The following is an 11,334-nucleotide window of genomic DNA, read 5'->3' on the forward strand; positions in this document are numbered from 1 at the left end:
GGATCTACATATAACCTCCTCCCTGGGGGATGGACAACAGGAAAGTGGGTGAAGGGAGACATCGGACAGAGCAAGATATGACAAAATAATAATTTATAAATTATCAAGGGTTCATGATGGAGGGGGGAGCAGGGAGGGAAGGGGAAAATTGAGGAGCTGATATGGCCAGCCCCAATAAGAGACACAAGGGTTTAAGTGGAGAGCAAATGCTTTGAGACTGATGAGGGCAATGAATGTACAAATGTGCTTTATACGATTGATGGATGTATGGATTGTGATAAGAGTTGTATGAGCCCCTGATCAAATGAATTTTTAAAAAAATCAATAGTCTCGGAACTATAAGGTGGTTACGAGTTGGAATCAACTTGATGACTGTTTTTATTTTAAAATCCAGGTTGAATTCATTATTATATGCTCACTGTTATTATATTCATTTTCCTAATTTAAAAATAAGGTTAAAATATTTTCTTGGTTCCTGGAGGAAAAATAAAAAGAAAGAACTTTATAGAGAGAGTAATTATATAGTAAGGAAACAGCCCAGCCAGTCCAGACCAAGTCTATAAGTCAGCCCATATGGCCAATACCAATCTATAAATTCCTCTTCAGACTCACGCAACATGTGCAACGATGCTGAGTGCAAGAAGATCACAGGCCAGTGGTTGGAAAGTCTTGTGGATCCAGTGGCGGTGCAAGCATCTTATTGCTGGCCTAGGTCTCCATGTGGCTTCTCCAGCTCTAGAGCTCTTGCTGCCATCAGCATAGCTCTTATGTGGCTTCTCAACAGGAAGACGAAGCAGAGTGTGGATCTGGCCTCCAGAGAGCGATTGATCTCTTTCGCGCCACCAAATGAGGTCATCAAGCTGTGACCTGATGGACAGGCTAGACTCCACCCCTTCGCAAGTGGAAAAGAGATATGTAACTGGCACATGGGGCTAGTAAATGGATATGGTTCAACTGATTAGGGCACAGGCTTTGTTTGTTTGTTTGGAAGCAGGAGGGTAGCATAAGTAGAATTTGAACCCAGGAAGATTTCATCTCACCATTTGAGAAGGGAGAAGCATGAGAGAGACAATGAAAGCAAGTCGTTGAACAATGAAGGGCTCATAGACCTGGGGAGGGAGAGGCAAGGGCAAGAGCCATGTGGGGTGCTCATGTGCGGTGTCATCGCGTCCGTCACCAAAAAATGAAAATGTAGGCGCCATCCTCAACTGTTCCTGTGTGAGCTCAGTGTTGTGGGCACTGCGTCCATTCAGGGGCTTGAGGTCTTGATAGATAGAGGAGGAGGCCTCAAAAATTCTTGGAAAAATGGAATTGACTTTTGGAACTATATATGTATATATTGCCATGTTTTTCCCACCTGCATCATATATACGGCCTACCATTGGTATAATGGTTGGCCTTTGCCATCTCTCTTTGAAGAGTCAGAGACAATGGTTAGAAAACGAGTATTCTCTCCATTGAGGAAGAAGGTTCTGGGAGATGAAGTTGATGGGGACTCAGGCAGGCAACGTCTGGCACTGAAGAGCGCAGAGAGAAGGGCAGGCTCAAGAGACCAACACGCTGACGGTGAGGGACACACACGCACCACGGGGTGGAGTGCAACGTGAACCCAACGCAATTTAGCCATCGAGTTTGTCTTTCAATAACATGTTGTTGTGTTTTCCACAATTTGCCCGTGGCGATAGTTACGTTTTCACGGTGTGCCAGGATTCTCTTCCGCTGTGCTCTGTGGATTCCATCCCCGGTACTCGAGTCACCCTGTCCCCTTCTCAGCTCATCTGGGCTCGAGAGTCACTGTTGACCTTCCGGTCTCATTCCTCTTGGTGACACCCTTTCTTTGTGGGCCTCGGTGATTTCACCGAAAGGTGGTCTCATGGTTAGTTTGGGTTCAAGCTTTAAAGAATGTGTTAGGCCTACAGTCTCTGGGAATCCTCTGGACTCATTTGGTCCAAGAGGTATGGACTTATAAATGTATTTGAATTCTGTCCCACACTGTTCTCCCCCTCTTATCAGGGCTCATATCTTGTGCCCTGATCAGAATGATCAGTAGTTGTAACCAGGTACCGTCTAGATCAGGAGTCCTCAAACTTTTTAAACAGGGGCCAGTTCACTGTCCCTCAGACCCATTGGAGGGCCGGACTATAGTTGAAAAAAAAATTATGAACAAATTCCTATGCACACTGCACATATCTTATTTTAAAGTAAAAAAACAAATGGGGCAAAAACACCCGGTGGGCCAGATAAATGTCCTCAGCGGGCCGCATGTGGCCCGCGGGCCGTAGTTTGAGGACCCCTGATCTCGATGATACACTGATGTCTATAGACTGGCCCCTAGACTAGGATATACTGGTCTCCAGTTACACCGATCCCTTCTGATTCCAGATTGATTTGGCCATGGCTCTTGTAGGCGATTAGCCCTGAGGATAAATTTCTTCTCTGGTCCTTTCCTTCTTCCTCTGTGGCTCTTGAGGAGTAAAGACGGATACTTGTATCTTAAGTGGCGGCTTTCAAGCTTTAAGGATTCCAGATGTTATTCAATTCACTAGGATGCAGAATATAAATTCTGTGAACTATATTATGTCAATTAACTGAGTTGTCCCAGGAGACTAAGATACTAATCCTTCAACCCCAGAAAACTAATTTATTAAGGTGTTTAGCAATTTCTGAGAGGTACCTGCGATTGTGCCCTCTATGACTATATAGAGAGCCCCAGTGGTATAGTGGTTACCCATCGGGCTGCCAGCCACAAGGTCAGCAGTTCAAAACCACCAGCCACCCTGAGGGAAAATGGCTGGGGCTTTCTACTTCTGTAAAGAGTTGCCGTCTCAGAAACCCACAGGGACAGTCCCGCTCTGTCCCGTCGGGTCTGGGTTGGCATGGACTCGGTGGGCGTGAGTTTGGGGTCCTGAATAGGTACGCCCGCCGCTGTGCTGGGAGTTGTTCAATACGGGTCTTCTAGCCAGAGTCTCTGCAACTCCGAGGAATGCCTGGATGGGACGACGGCAATATGAGGTGCCTGTGATTCACCAAGGGGACTGAATAGCTCGCTAATACCATACATTAGGTGTGCGGCACCCTGAGAGTGGGGGGACCGTGCAGATAAGAGTTTTGCCATCCCGCTGGGCTTAAAATGGGCCACCCCATGGGTGAGAATGGGGGAATCTCGTGCCATCAAAAAAGAAGAGTCAAAAGTGCAACAGGTCCTTGGAACACAAGATCCGTGAACGTGACTGTCCCTCTATCCAGGAAACCGCTTTGAAAGCAGAGACGGCAAGACCGAAAACCAGACCCAAAGTCGTTGCCATCAAGCCATGCCAACTCATAGTGACTCTATAGGACAGGGCAGAACGAACTGCCCCTGTGAGTTTCCGAGACTGGAACTCTATAGGGGTAGAAAGTTCTGTCTTTAAATCACAGAATGGCTAGTGGTTTTGAGCCTCGGACAGCAGCCCAACACCTAACCACTACACCACCCAAGCTCCTAGAGATGGTGAGAGACAGCGAACAGTGTGACAGAGATGGAGGCTGACGGGAGGCAGCCTGGTGGGCTTCCCAACAAGACATGCAGAGAAAGCTGAGTGCCTTCAGGCAGGCGCCTTGCTGTCATAGTTGGGTGCCCAAGGTACTCAGCAGAGCTCAGAGAGCTTTGTAACACTTGGCAAAGTAAGGTGAAGGACAGGATGGGGGGGAAAGGGCCAGAGAAAGCTGTGCCCATGGCCTTATCTGAGAGGAGGCTATTCTGATGGAAGAACTATATCCAGAACATTTCTGACCCTGAACTGTAGTAACCCATTACTTCCCAAATGAACCCCATGACTGTAGGAGTGGTTGTGAGGTTTATGCGAACATTTCACTGGATTATCAAACCCTTCAGATAAGTAGAAAGTGCCAGGGAGGAGTGATTGGTATATAAATTGGTGGGAAAGTTGGAGGATGGAGGCTTGTCTGACCTCCACCTCATAAGAATTGACCTTGGGCTGTTGATTTTTATTCTCCTTCCCCCTGAAGTTAGAAGAGGTCAGATAAAGAGGTTACAAGAGGTCCACACCATTATTATACCTGCACACACATTTCTTTATGGCTATATAACTTTAATGAATATCCCTTTTGAAGTAGAAAATCCACTTCTACGCTTCTAGGACTGTATCTATAGTCTCGCACATGTCTGTCTAAGTCACAAGCTATTCTGTTCAATGTTGTTTAAAATAGCAAGAGCTTGACAACTAGTTACTAAATTATTATGCAAACATCCACTTAATAGGAGACAGTGCAGCTGTTATAAAGAAAGAAGCTGATCTTTATGCACTGATATTACTGAACACAGCAAAGTACAAAAGAGTGTGTGTGTGAGTGTAAGGTACCATTTGTGTTTAAAAAGAAAAAATACATACAGCACACCAATCAAAACATGTAACTACATTTTCTGTCTCTTAAAGAAGACAAATGAATTTGCTAACAGTGGTTGCCTCTGGGGAAAGAAATGAGACAGGTGAAAAGCAGGTGAGGGGACATTTTGGCTTCCCTCGTTGCCTTTTAATATCTTTTAAACGAAGTACCTCTTATTAGTTCTTTTTCCCCTTTTAAAAATTTAAAGCAGAGGTAAGACCATTAACCTGAAACACAAGGGCAATTGGTTTCTACTACCTACCTCTCTAAATGTGACCAGGACTAATGTCACGAGGCCATTTTCTAGAGTAAAGGAAAGGCAACAGACTCTCTTAAGGAGGCCAGCGTCCAGACACAACCACTGGGAAACCTGGGTGCCGTTCACCCTAGTCTTTGCTAAAATAAACCAACGAACAAAATTTGACTTCTTTCAGACTGCAAGATAAATGCGAATATTTCCAGCTCAGGTAAGATGGAGCGATTTGCCAAGGAAGGTTTAGAAAAAGGAGCAGGAGAGAAGCGCTTACACGTTTGTTTATTGTTCCGGAAGTTTCTGGTCAGGCCCAGAAAGGATGTTCTTTATTGTCAAATGGATCCCTGGGGGTGGGGGTGGGGGGATTGGAACAACACTGGGATTATTTTAAATGCTGTCGCTCTTCTCCATGTCTTGACATGGGAAACCATATAGGAGGTCTTGCCCGTGCGGTACGCAGGTACCTTCTCTTTAATGCTGGCTGCATTCTTACTTACTCCAGGCAGGGCATCCGCCAGTGACTGCCCATGGCTCTGGGGACGCCGGTCACGGTGCTTCACGGATCACGAGCACACATTCAGGTCTTGCCCAGCGTCTACAGGGAAACATCAACCATCATTCATTTCCTAGGCACGTGAATATTGCCATTGGGAACTTTCTCTTTTTTTCAATCATTTTATTGGGGACTCATACAACTCTTATCACAATCCATCCATCCATCCATTGTGTCAAGCACATTTGTACATTCGTTGCCCTCATCAGTCTCAAAACATTTGCTCTCCACTTAAGCCCTTGGCATCAGGTCCTCATTTTTCCCCACCCTCCCCACTCCCCACTCCCTCATGAACCCTTGATAATTTATAAATTATTATTATTTTGTCATGTCTTACACTGTCCGACGTCTCCCCTTCACCCACTTTTCTGTTGTCCATCCACCATTGGGAACTTTCTAACGTAACTGTGAGACCGCATTCTCCACGGTGCCATCTCTTGAGCTCCATCAGCCATGGTCACTGCCTACCTAGACTGGCATCGCTTTCATGTGGACCACCCCCTGCCCTCCGCAAAGCGCCGGCAGACAGGAGGCTCGGCAAGGCCAGCGTGGGGAGACGGCAAAAGAAGACAGCCATCCGAAGGGCCCATCAACGCGGTGGAGCAAAGGCCTCCGAGTCCGCAGAGGAGGGAGCCGGGCACCTTCCAATTAATGCAGAGCCCGTGGAGGATGTGAAGCGGAGGCCCTGGGGGCTCGTGGGGGCGGTGCCCGGTGCTGCCACACCGCAGTGACACCAGGGTCAGGACAAGGGAGGGTCCAGCCCAGAGGTCTGAGGTGAACCACTGGTGACTCAAGACCCTGAACACCTCTTGCAACCCTCACTGCCCTCTGGTCAAGTCCCACTCACAGAGAGCCTACAGGACCGAGTAGACCTGCGCCATCCTGTTTCCAAGGTGATGTCACGTCTTTCTCAGGGGAAGCAGTGGCTGATGAGTTCAAACTGCCAACCTTTTAACTGGCAGCTGAGTGGGGATGTTTGGTGTGTGTGTGTGTGTGTGTGTGTAAGAGAGCTTTCTATCAAAGAGCAATTGTATCTTGAGAAAACACCCCAGTCCAGTCCACATCAAGTCCATAAGTCCAATATGAGCCCATATGTCTGATATTGGTCTATACGTTCCTCTTGAGACTCACACGGCACGTGCAATGATGCCAAATGCAGGAAGATCACAGGCCGGTGGTGGATTCAGTGGTGGCGGAAGCATCTCAGCCCCGGTGCGGGTCTCCATGTGGCTCCTCCAGCTCCAGGGCTCTGGCTACCATCACTGTGGCTCCCTGTGGCTTGTCAGCGGGAAAATGTCCCGCAGCTGACCTTGTGACCAACGTGTACTTTAGAGCTCCAGACTTCTCCCGGATCTGCAGTTCAACATTATTCCAAGAGCCCCATCTCACACAGCCTCACAAAAGAAATTCCTCAATCACGTTCCAGGCCATCCTTCTAGAAAAGAGGCCAGACCACAGGGTCTCTGAGCAACACAAGTTCCGCCGCTCCTGGGGACCTCTGGTCACTCCCCTAGGTGGGCAGGGAGAGCTGCAATGCTGATTTGAGATTTGGGCGCCGCCGGCTGGCTCCAGCGTGGGTTTGGGCCATCTTGCCCAGATGCCAGGGTAGGCTCTGGTTGGAAACTAAGGGCATTTTGAGGAAAGTACTCCAAAGGGATCACTGGTGGGGCTCAGGTTAAGGTTTTAATGTACAAAGCGGCCCAAATTAATCTGGGACATTCACACTGGGAACAGTAGGCAGAAACAAAAGGAACATCTTTGTTAAGTCACTTTTTATCATACAGTAGCCAGAAACTGTGGTAGCACTGTCAGGTGGGGATTGGATTGCTAACCGCGAGGTCTGTGGATCTAACCCACCAGCCACTCCGTGAGAGAAAGTTGAGGCTGTCCTATTCCTGTAAAGATTGACAGCCTTAGAAGCCCTGTATATAAGCTGGAATCAATTTAAAGGCAGTGAATTTGGGTTTCTACAGTAGTCAGCCTTACCCTAACTAGTGTTTTTCTCTCTACCAAATATCACATTATTTCCATTTCATAAATCAAATAGGAAACAAAAATGCCACTTTATTTTGGCTTTAATTTGAATTTTTGATTAGTGAGGTTGTGTTTATATTGTTTCATTTATATCATTTTTTTGAACTGCCTGTTTATAAATTATGCACTTATTTTCTATCAGGAAGTTTTTGGTATGGTTTTTAATATATATATATGTCTAGATCGACTAGAGAAACAAATCCAGAGACACTCATAAGTAAGACAGAGCTTTATATCAAAGAGTAGAAATGAACTGCATATTAAGAAAATATCCCAGCCCAGTCCACATCAAGTCCATAAGTCCGATATTAGCCCATACGCCCGATACCAGTCTATCAATTCCTCTTCAGACTCATGAAACATATGCAATAATGCCAAATGCAGGAAGATCACAGGCTAGTGGTTGAAAAGTCTTGTGGATCCAGTGGTGGTGGTAGCATCTCCAGGACTCTGGCTGCCGTCAGCGTGGCTCCATGTGGCTGGTCAGCAGGAAGACAAATGTCCTGCCTCCAGGGAGGAAGAGGAAGTTCTCAGAATCCTCCTAATGGGTGCTACCTTGTGACCTCATTGACAGGCTAGACTCCACTCCTTCACTTAAGTTGACAAGAGATTATGTAAATAGATCGATAGATAGATAGATAGATAGATAGATAGATCAGGATATGTATAGATATCTGGATATACATAGATATCCTGTGTTTAGGATATATATGTGTGTGTATATATGTATACACACACACACAAATATGTATATGCCTCAAAAAGTCTGTGGGGAAAAAAGGGAATTGAAAGATAATGGAATCTTTCCACAAATGTTTGAAGCCCCCACGGGTTTGCTATTGTTAGCAGCCATCAAGTCACTTCCAATTCTAGTTGCCTCTGGGTCTGAGTTCAAGCCACCAGCTTTTCTGCTTATAATCAAGCTCTTAATCGTTTGAATCATTTAGGACCTCCTGAGTGTGTGTGTGCATAATATATATACACATATGTGAGAGAGCTTCTAAAAGTGTGCAGGAAAATGGCACTGAAAGGAATTTTCCACAAACTTTTAAAAATTCTGTGTGTGTGTGTGTGTGTGTGTGCGCGCGCGCGCGCGCATGTGTGTAGTTATTTCCCCGAGATATGTTAAAAATATTTTCTCAATATAGCTTTCAACTTTGTTTATGGCGTCTTTTTCATTCTAGGCAAGATTTATTTTCTGTGTTTATTTTTGCTTTTTATTTCGTTTCAGTGTGGTTTTTAAAATCGGTGTTTGCCGTCACTTTCCACAGAGGCCTTTCCCCACTCTTGGATGACAGGGATGTTTATTCATGTTTTCTTCTGGCAGTTTTATGTGTTTGCTTTTATATGCAAGCCTTTGTTCTGTCTGTTATTGCTTTTGATATAAAGATGAGGCAGGAGTCAAGCTATCCCACCTTTACAGCAAGCTGTTGTGCCAGTAGCATGTGTGAATCTGCAAAGGCAACCACCACCAAGCATCCCGCCCCAAGGGTTTGGCCTTACGGGAGCATCTGGGTCTCAATGCTGGGATGGGAAAGCGGGGGGGAAAGGCCGCAGACTCAGAGTCAGAAAAGAAGAACTGATCCAGGCAGTGGAGAAACCCCAGCATCCATTTCTGATAGCTCTCCGAGCAGAAAGAGTAGAAGGACAATTCCTCAATCTGAAGGGACATTTGCATCAACTCCTACAGCTAGCATCATAGTTAGTGGTGAAGAAATTGAATACATTTCCTCGAAGGCTGAGAACAAGGTAAGAATACCCACTCACAACATCAGAGGTCCTAGCCAGTGACTAAGGCCATTAAACCAAATCAAAAACATCCATCTCATAAAGGTGACAACACGATTATTTACCAGGGGAAAAAGTCTGGTGACGAGGTTTCAGGATATAAGATCCACAGCCATGAGGCCAGTAGATTTCTACAATCTAGCAACGAACATCAGAAATTGAAGTTTTTGTAAAACATCATTTGCAATAGCATCAAAAATATGAAATTCTTGAGAATAAATCTGACAAAAGATAAGGAAACGTTCCCCATTGCTGGCAAAAAAAAAAAAATTAAAAACCTAAATAAATAGGGCTGGTTCGTGAGTAGCAGGTTCAAGAGTGTTACAATGTCAGTTCTCCCAGATTGATCTTTCCATTGAATGGAACTTCAATCAAAACAGGCAAGGCAAGCATGTCTGTAAAACTTGACAAACAGATTCTAAATTTATATGGAAGTTCAAAGGTGCGAAAATGGCCAACACACATTTGAAAGGAGCAGAGTTGGGAGACTGACACAGAGCAGATTTCAAGACCTCATCCAAAGCGTAAAGAATCGAGGGAGAGTGGCGTTGTCCTGACTATAAATAGACCAGAAGGACAGAATGGAGGATCCAAAAATAGACACACAACTAATTTTCAACAAAGGCGCCAACACCGTTGAGTGAAGAAATGATGGTTTTTATAGTCTGGAACCCCCTGCAGATTCATATATTTAATAAAAAAAAGCACCTTTAGCTATATCCTATATACAAAGTAACTCAAAATGGATCAAAGATCTAATTGTAAAATGCCAAACTTCTCCAAGCCACGGTATCTTCAATTGCTTCCTACACATGTCCAAGTTGGACCTTGAAAAAGGAAGACGCAAGAAGAATGGATGTATTTGAACCATGGTGCGGGGGAGGACTATTGAAAGGACCAGGAACTGCTTTGAAGAAGTACAGCCAGAAGGCTCCTTTGAAGGGCAAGGAGAGAAAGACTTTGTCTCACATACTTTAGACTCATTAGGAGAGAATGTAGCTCCTGGGGAAGTCATCGTGCTCAGGAAAGCACCAGGCAGCAAAAAGCGGGAGACTAGCTGTTGGGGCATGAAGCCACCTGGTTGGGTCTAAGATCCCGGTCGTGAAGACTGAACCTGGACCCCACCATTTTGAATTGTGGGTGCAGTGATTCAGGAGGAGAATCAGTTCTTTGTCCAATGGGTGGAGAACAACAAGAAATCAAGCAATGATTGGTTCTGACTGGAACCCAACTAAAAAGGTGGTTTGGGATAGGCTGATAGGACCTCCTGAGATAGGAGTTTGACAGTCCTCTCCTACCTTCTGCTACTGCTCCCGAACTCGCCAGCCCTGAAATAGACGGACAGACTGCAAAGATGTACAGGGGTGGCAAAAGATGCCAACAGATCACATCAAGCCTTTAAGGGCCAGGAACGTGCCCAAGTTTGGACAGGCACATCTCATGGCCCTTGGGCTGGGTCCATGGCTGGGAGTGGAGATCCTGGATCTGATTCAGAAGGCCTTGACCCAGCATAGAGAGAACTGCTCCTCGTCGAAGGTTCAAGTCTCTGAGGCAGGACAGAGGGACTGCTGAGAGACAACTAGGTGTGCTACTTCCTGTGCGTCCGTTTTCTTACTCATCCAACTGATCCCCACACCCCTCTCCATTCCTAGTTGTTACTAAGTAGTTGTGGCAAGCAATGCCCGGGGGGTGGGGAGAGAACACCCCTCAGCCCCCAAATATATATATTAATTTTTAAGTTAATTTGCACAGAGAAGAGAAAGAGTTGGTCCTTGGAAAACCAAGAGCCCCTTTTGAGAGCCCCTTCCTCGGTAGAGCAGGGTTTGAGCTTATAGGGATCGGGGTTGATGGAACGTGATTTGGTTTGGTTTGGTTTCTGGAGCTAACCCATCATGATAAGCTGCTTCTATGGGTGGCAAAGGACAAGAGGAAGACTTTCAACAAAAAGGACCGGCACGCTGGCTGCACCGATGGGCTCAAACCTAAGAGCAAGGGGAGGACGGCCCAGGGCCGGGCAGGGCTTCCTTCGGTTGTACGTGAGGTGCCCAGAGAGAGCCACGAGATGAAGCAGAACACAACGGGCCGTCCTGCCGCACCCTGCCGTGCCTGAGTCCATTGGTGCAGCGACTGGGTCCGTCCATCCCAGGAGGGGCTTCCTTCTTTCCACCGGCAATCTTTGGCAGCAGATTTGCCCAATGCCCTGTGCTGTTTGATTTCTTAACCTGGTGCTCGTGGGTGTTGATTGTGGACCCGTGCGAAATGAAATCCTTGAAGACCTTCGTGTTTTCTTTATCATGATGATGAGGTCAGTTGGGTTGAT

General features: G+C 46.2%; 1 pseudogene; it reads left to right on the plus strand.

Moving 5' to 3' along the window:
* Window positions 1-4,858: 4,858 nt before the first annotated feature.
* Window positions 4,859-10,586, plus strand: LOC101638842 (annotated as a pseudogene).
* Window positions 10,587-11,334: the final 748 nt, after the last annotated feature.

The sequence above is a fragment of the Echinops telfairi genome, unplaced genomic scaffold, assembly GCF_000313985.2.
Source record: "Echinops telfairi isolate 266 unplaced genomic scaffold, ASM31398v2 ScPeMD7_22;HRSCAF=79, whole genome shotgun sequence".
Lineage (NCBI taxonomy): Eukaryota > Metazoa > Chordata > Mammalia > Afrosoricida > Tenrecidae > Echinops > Echinops telfairi.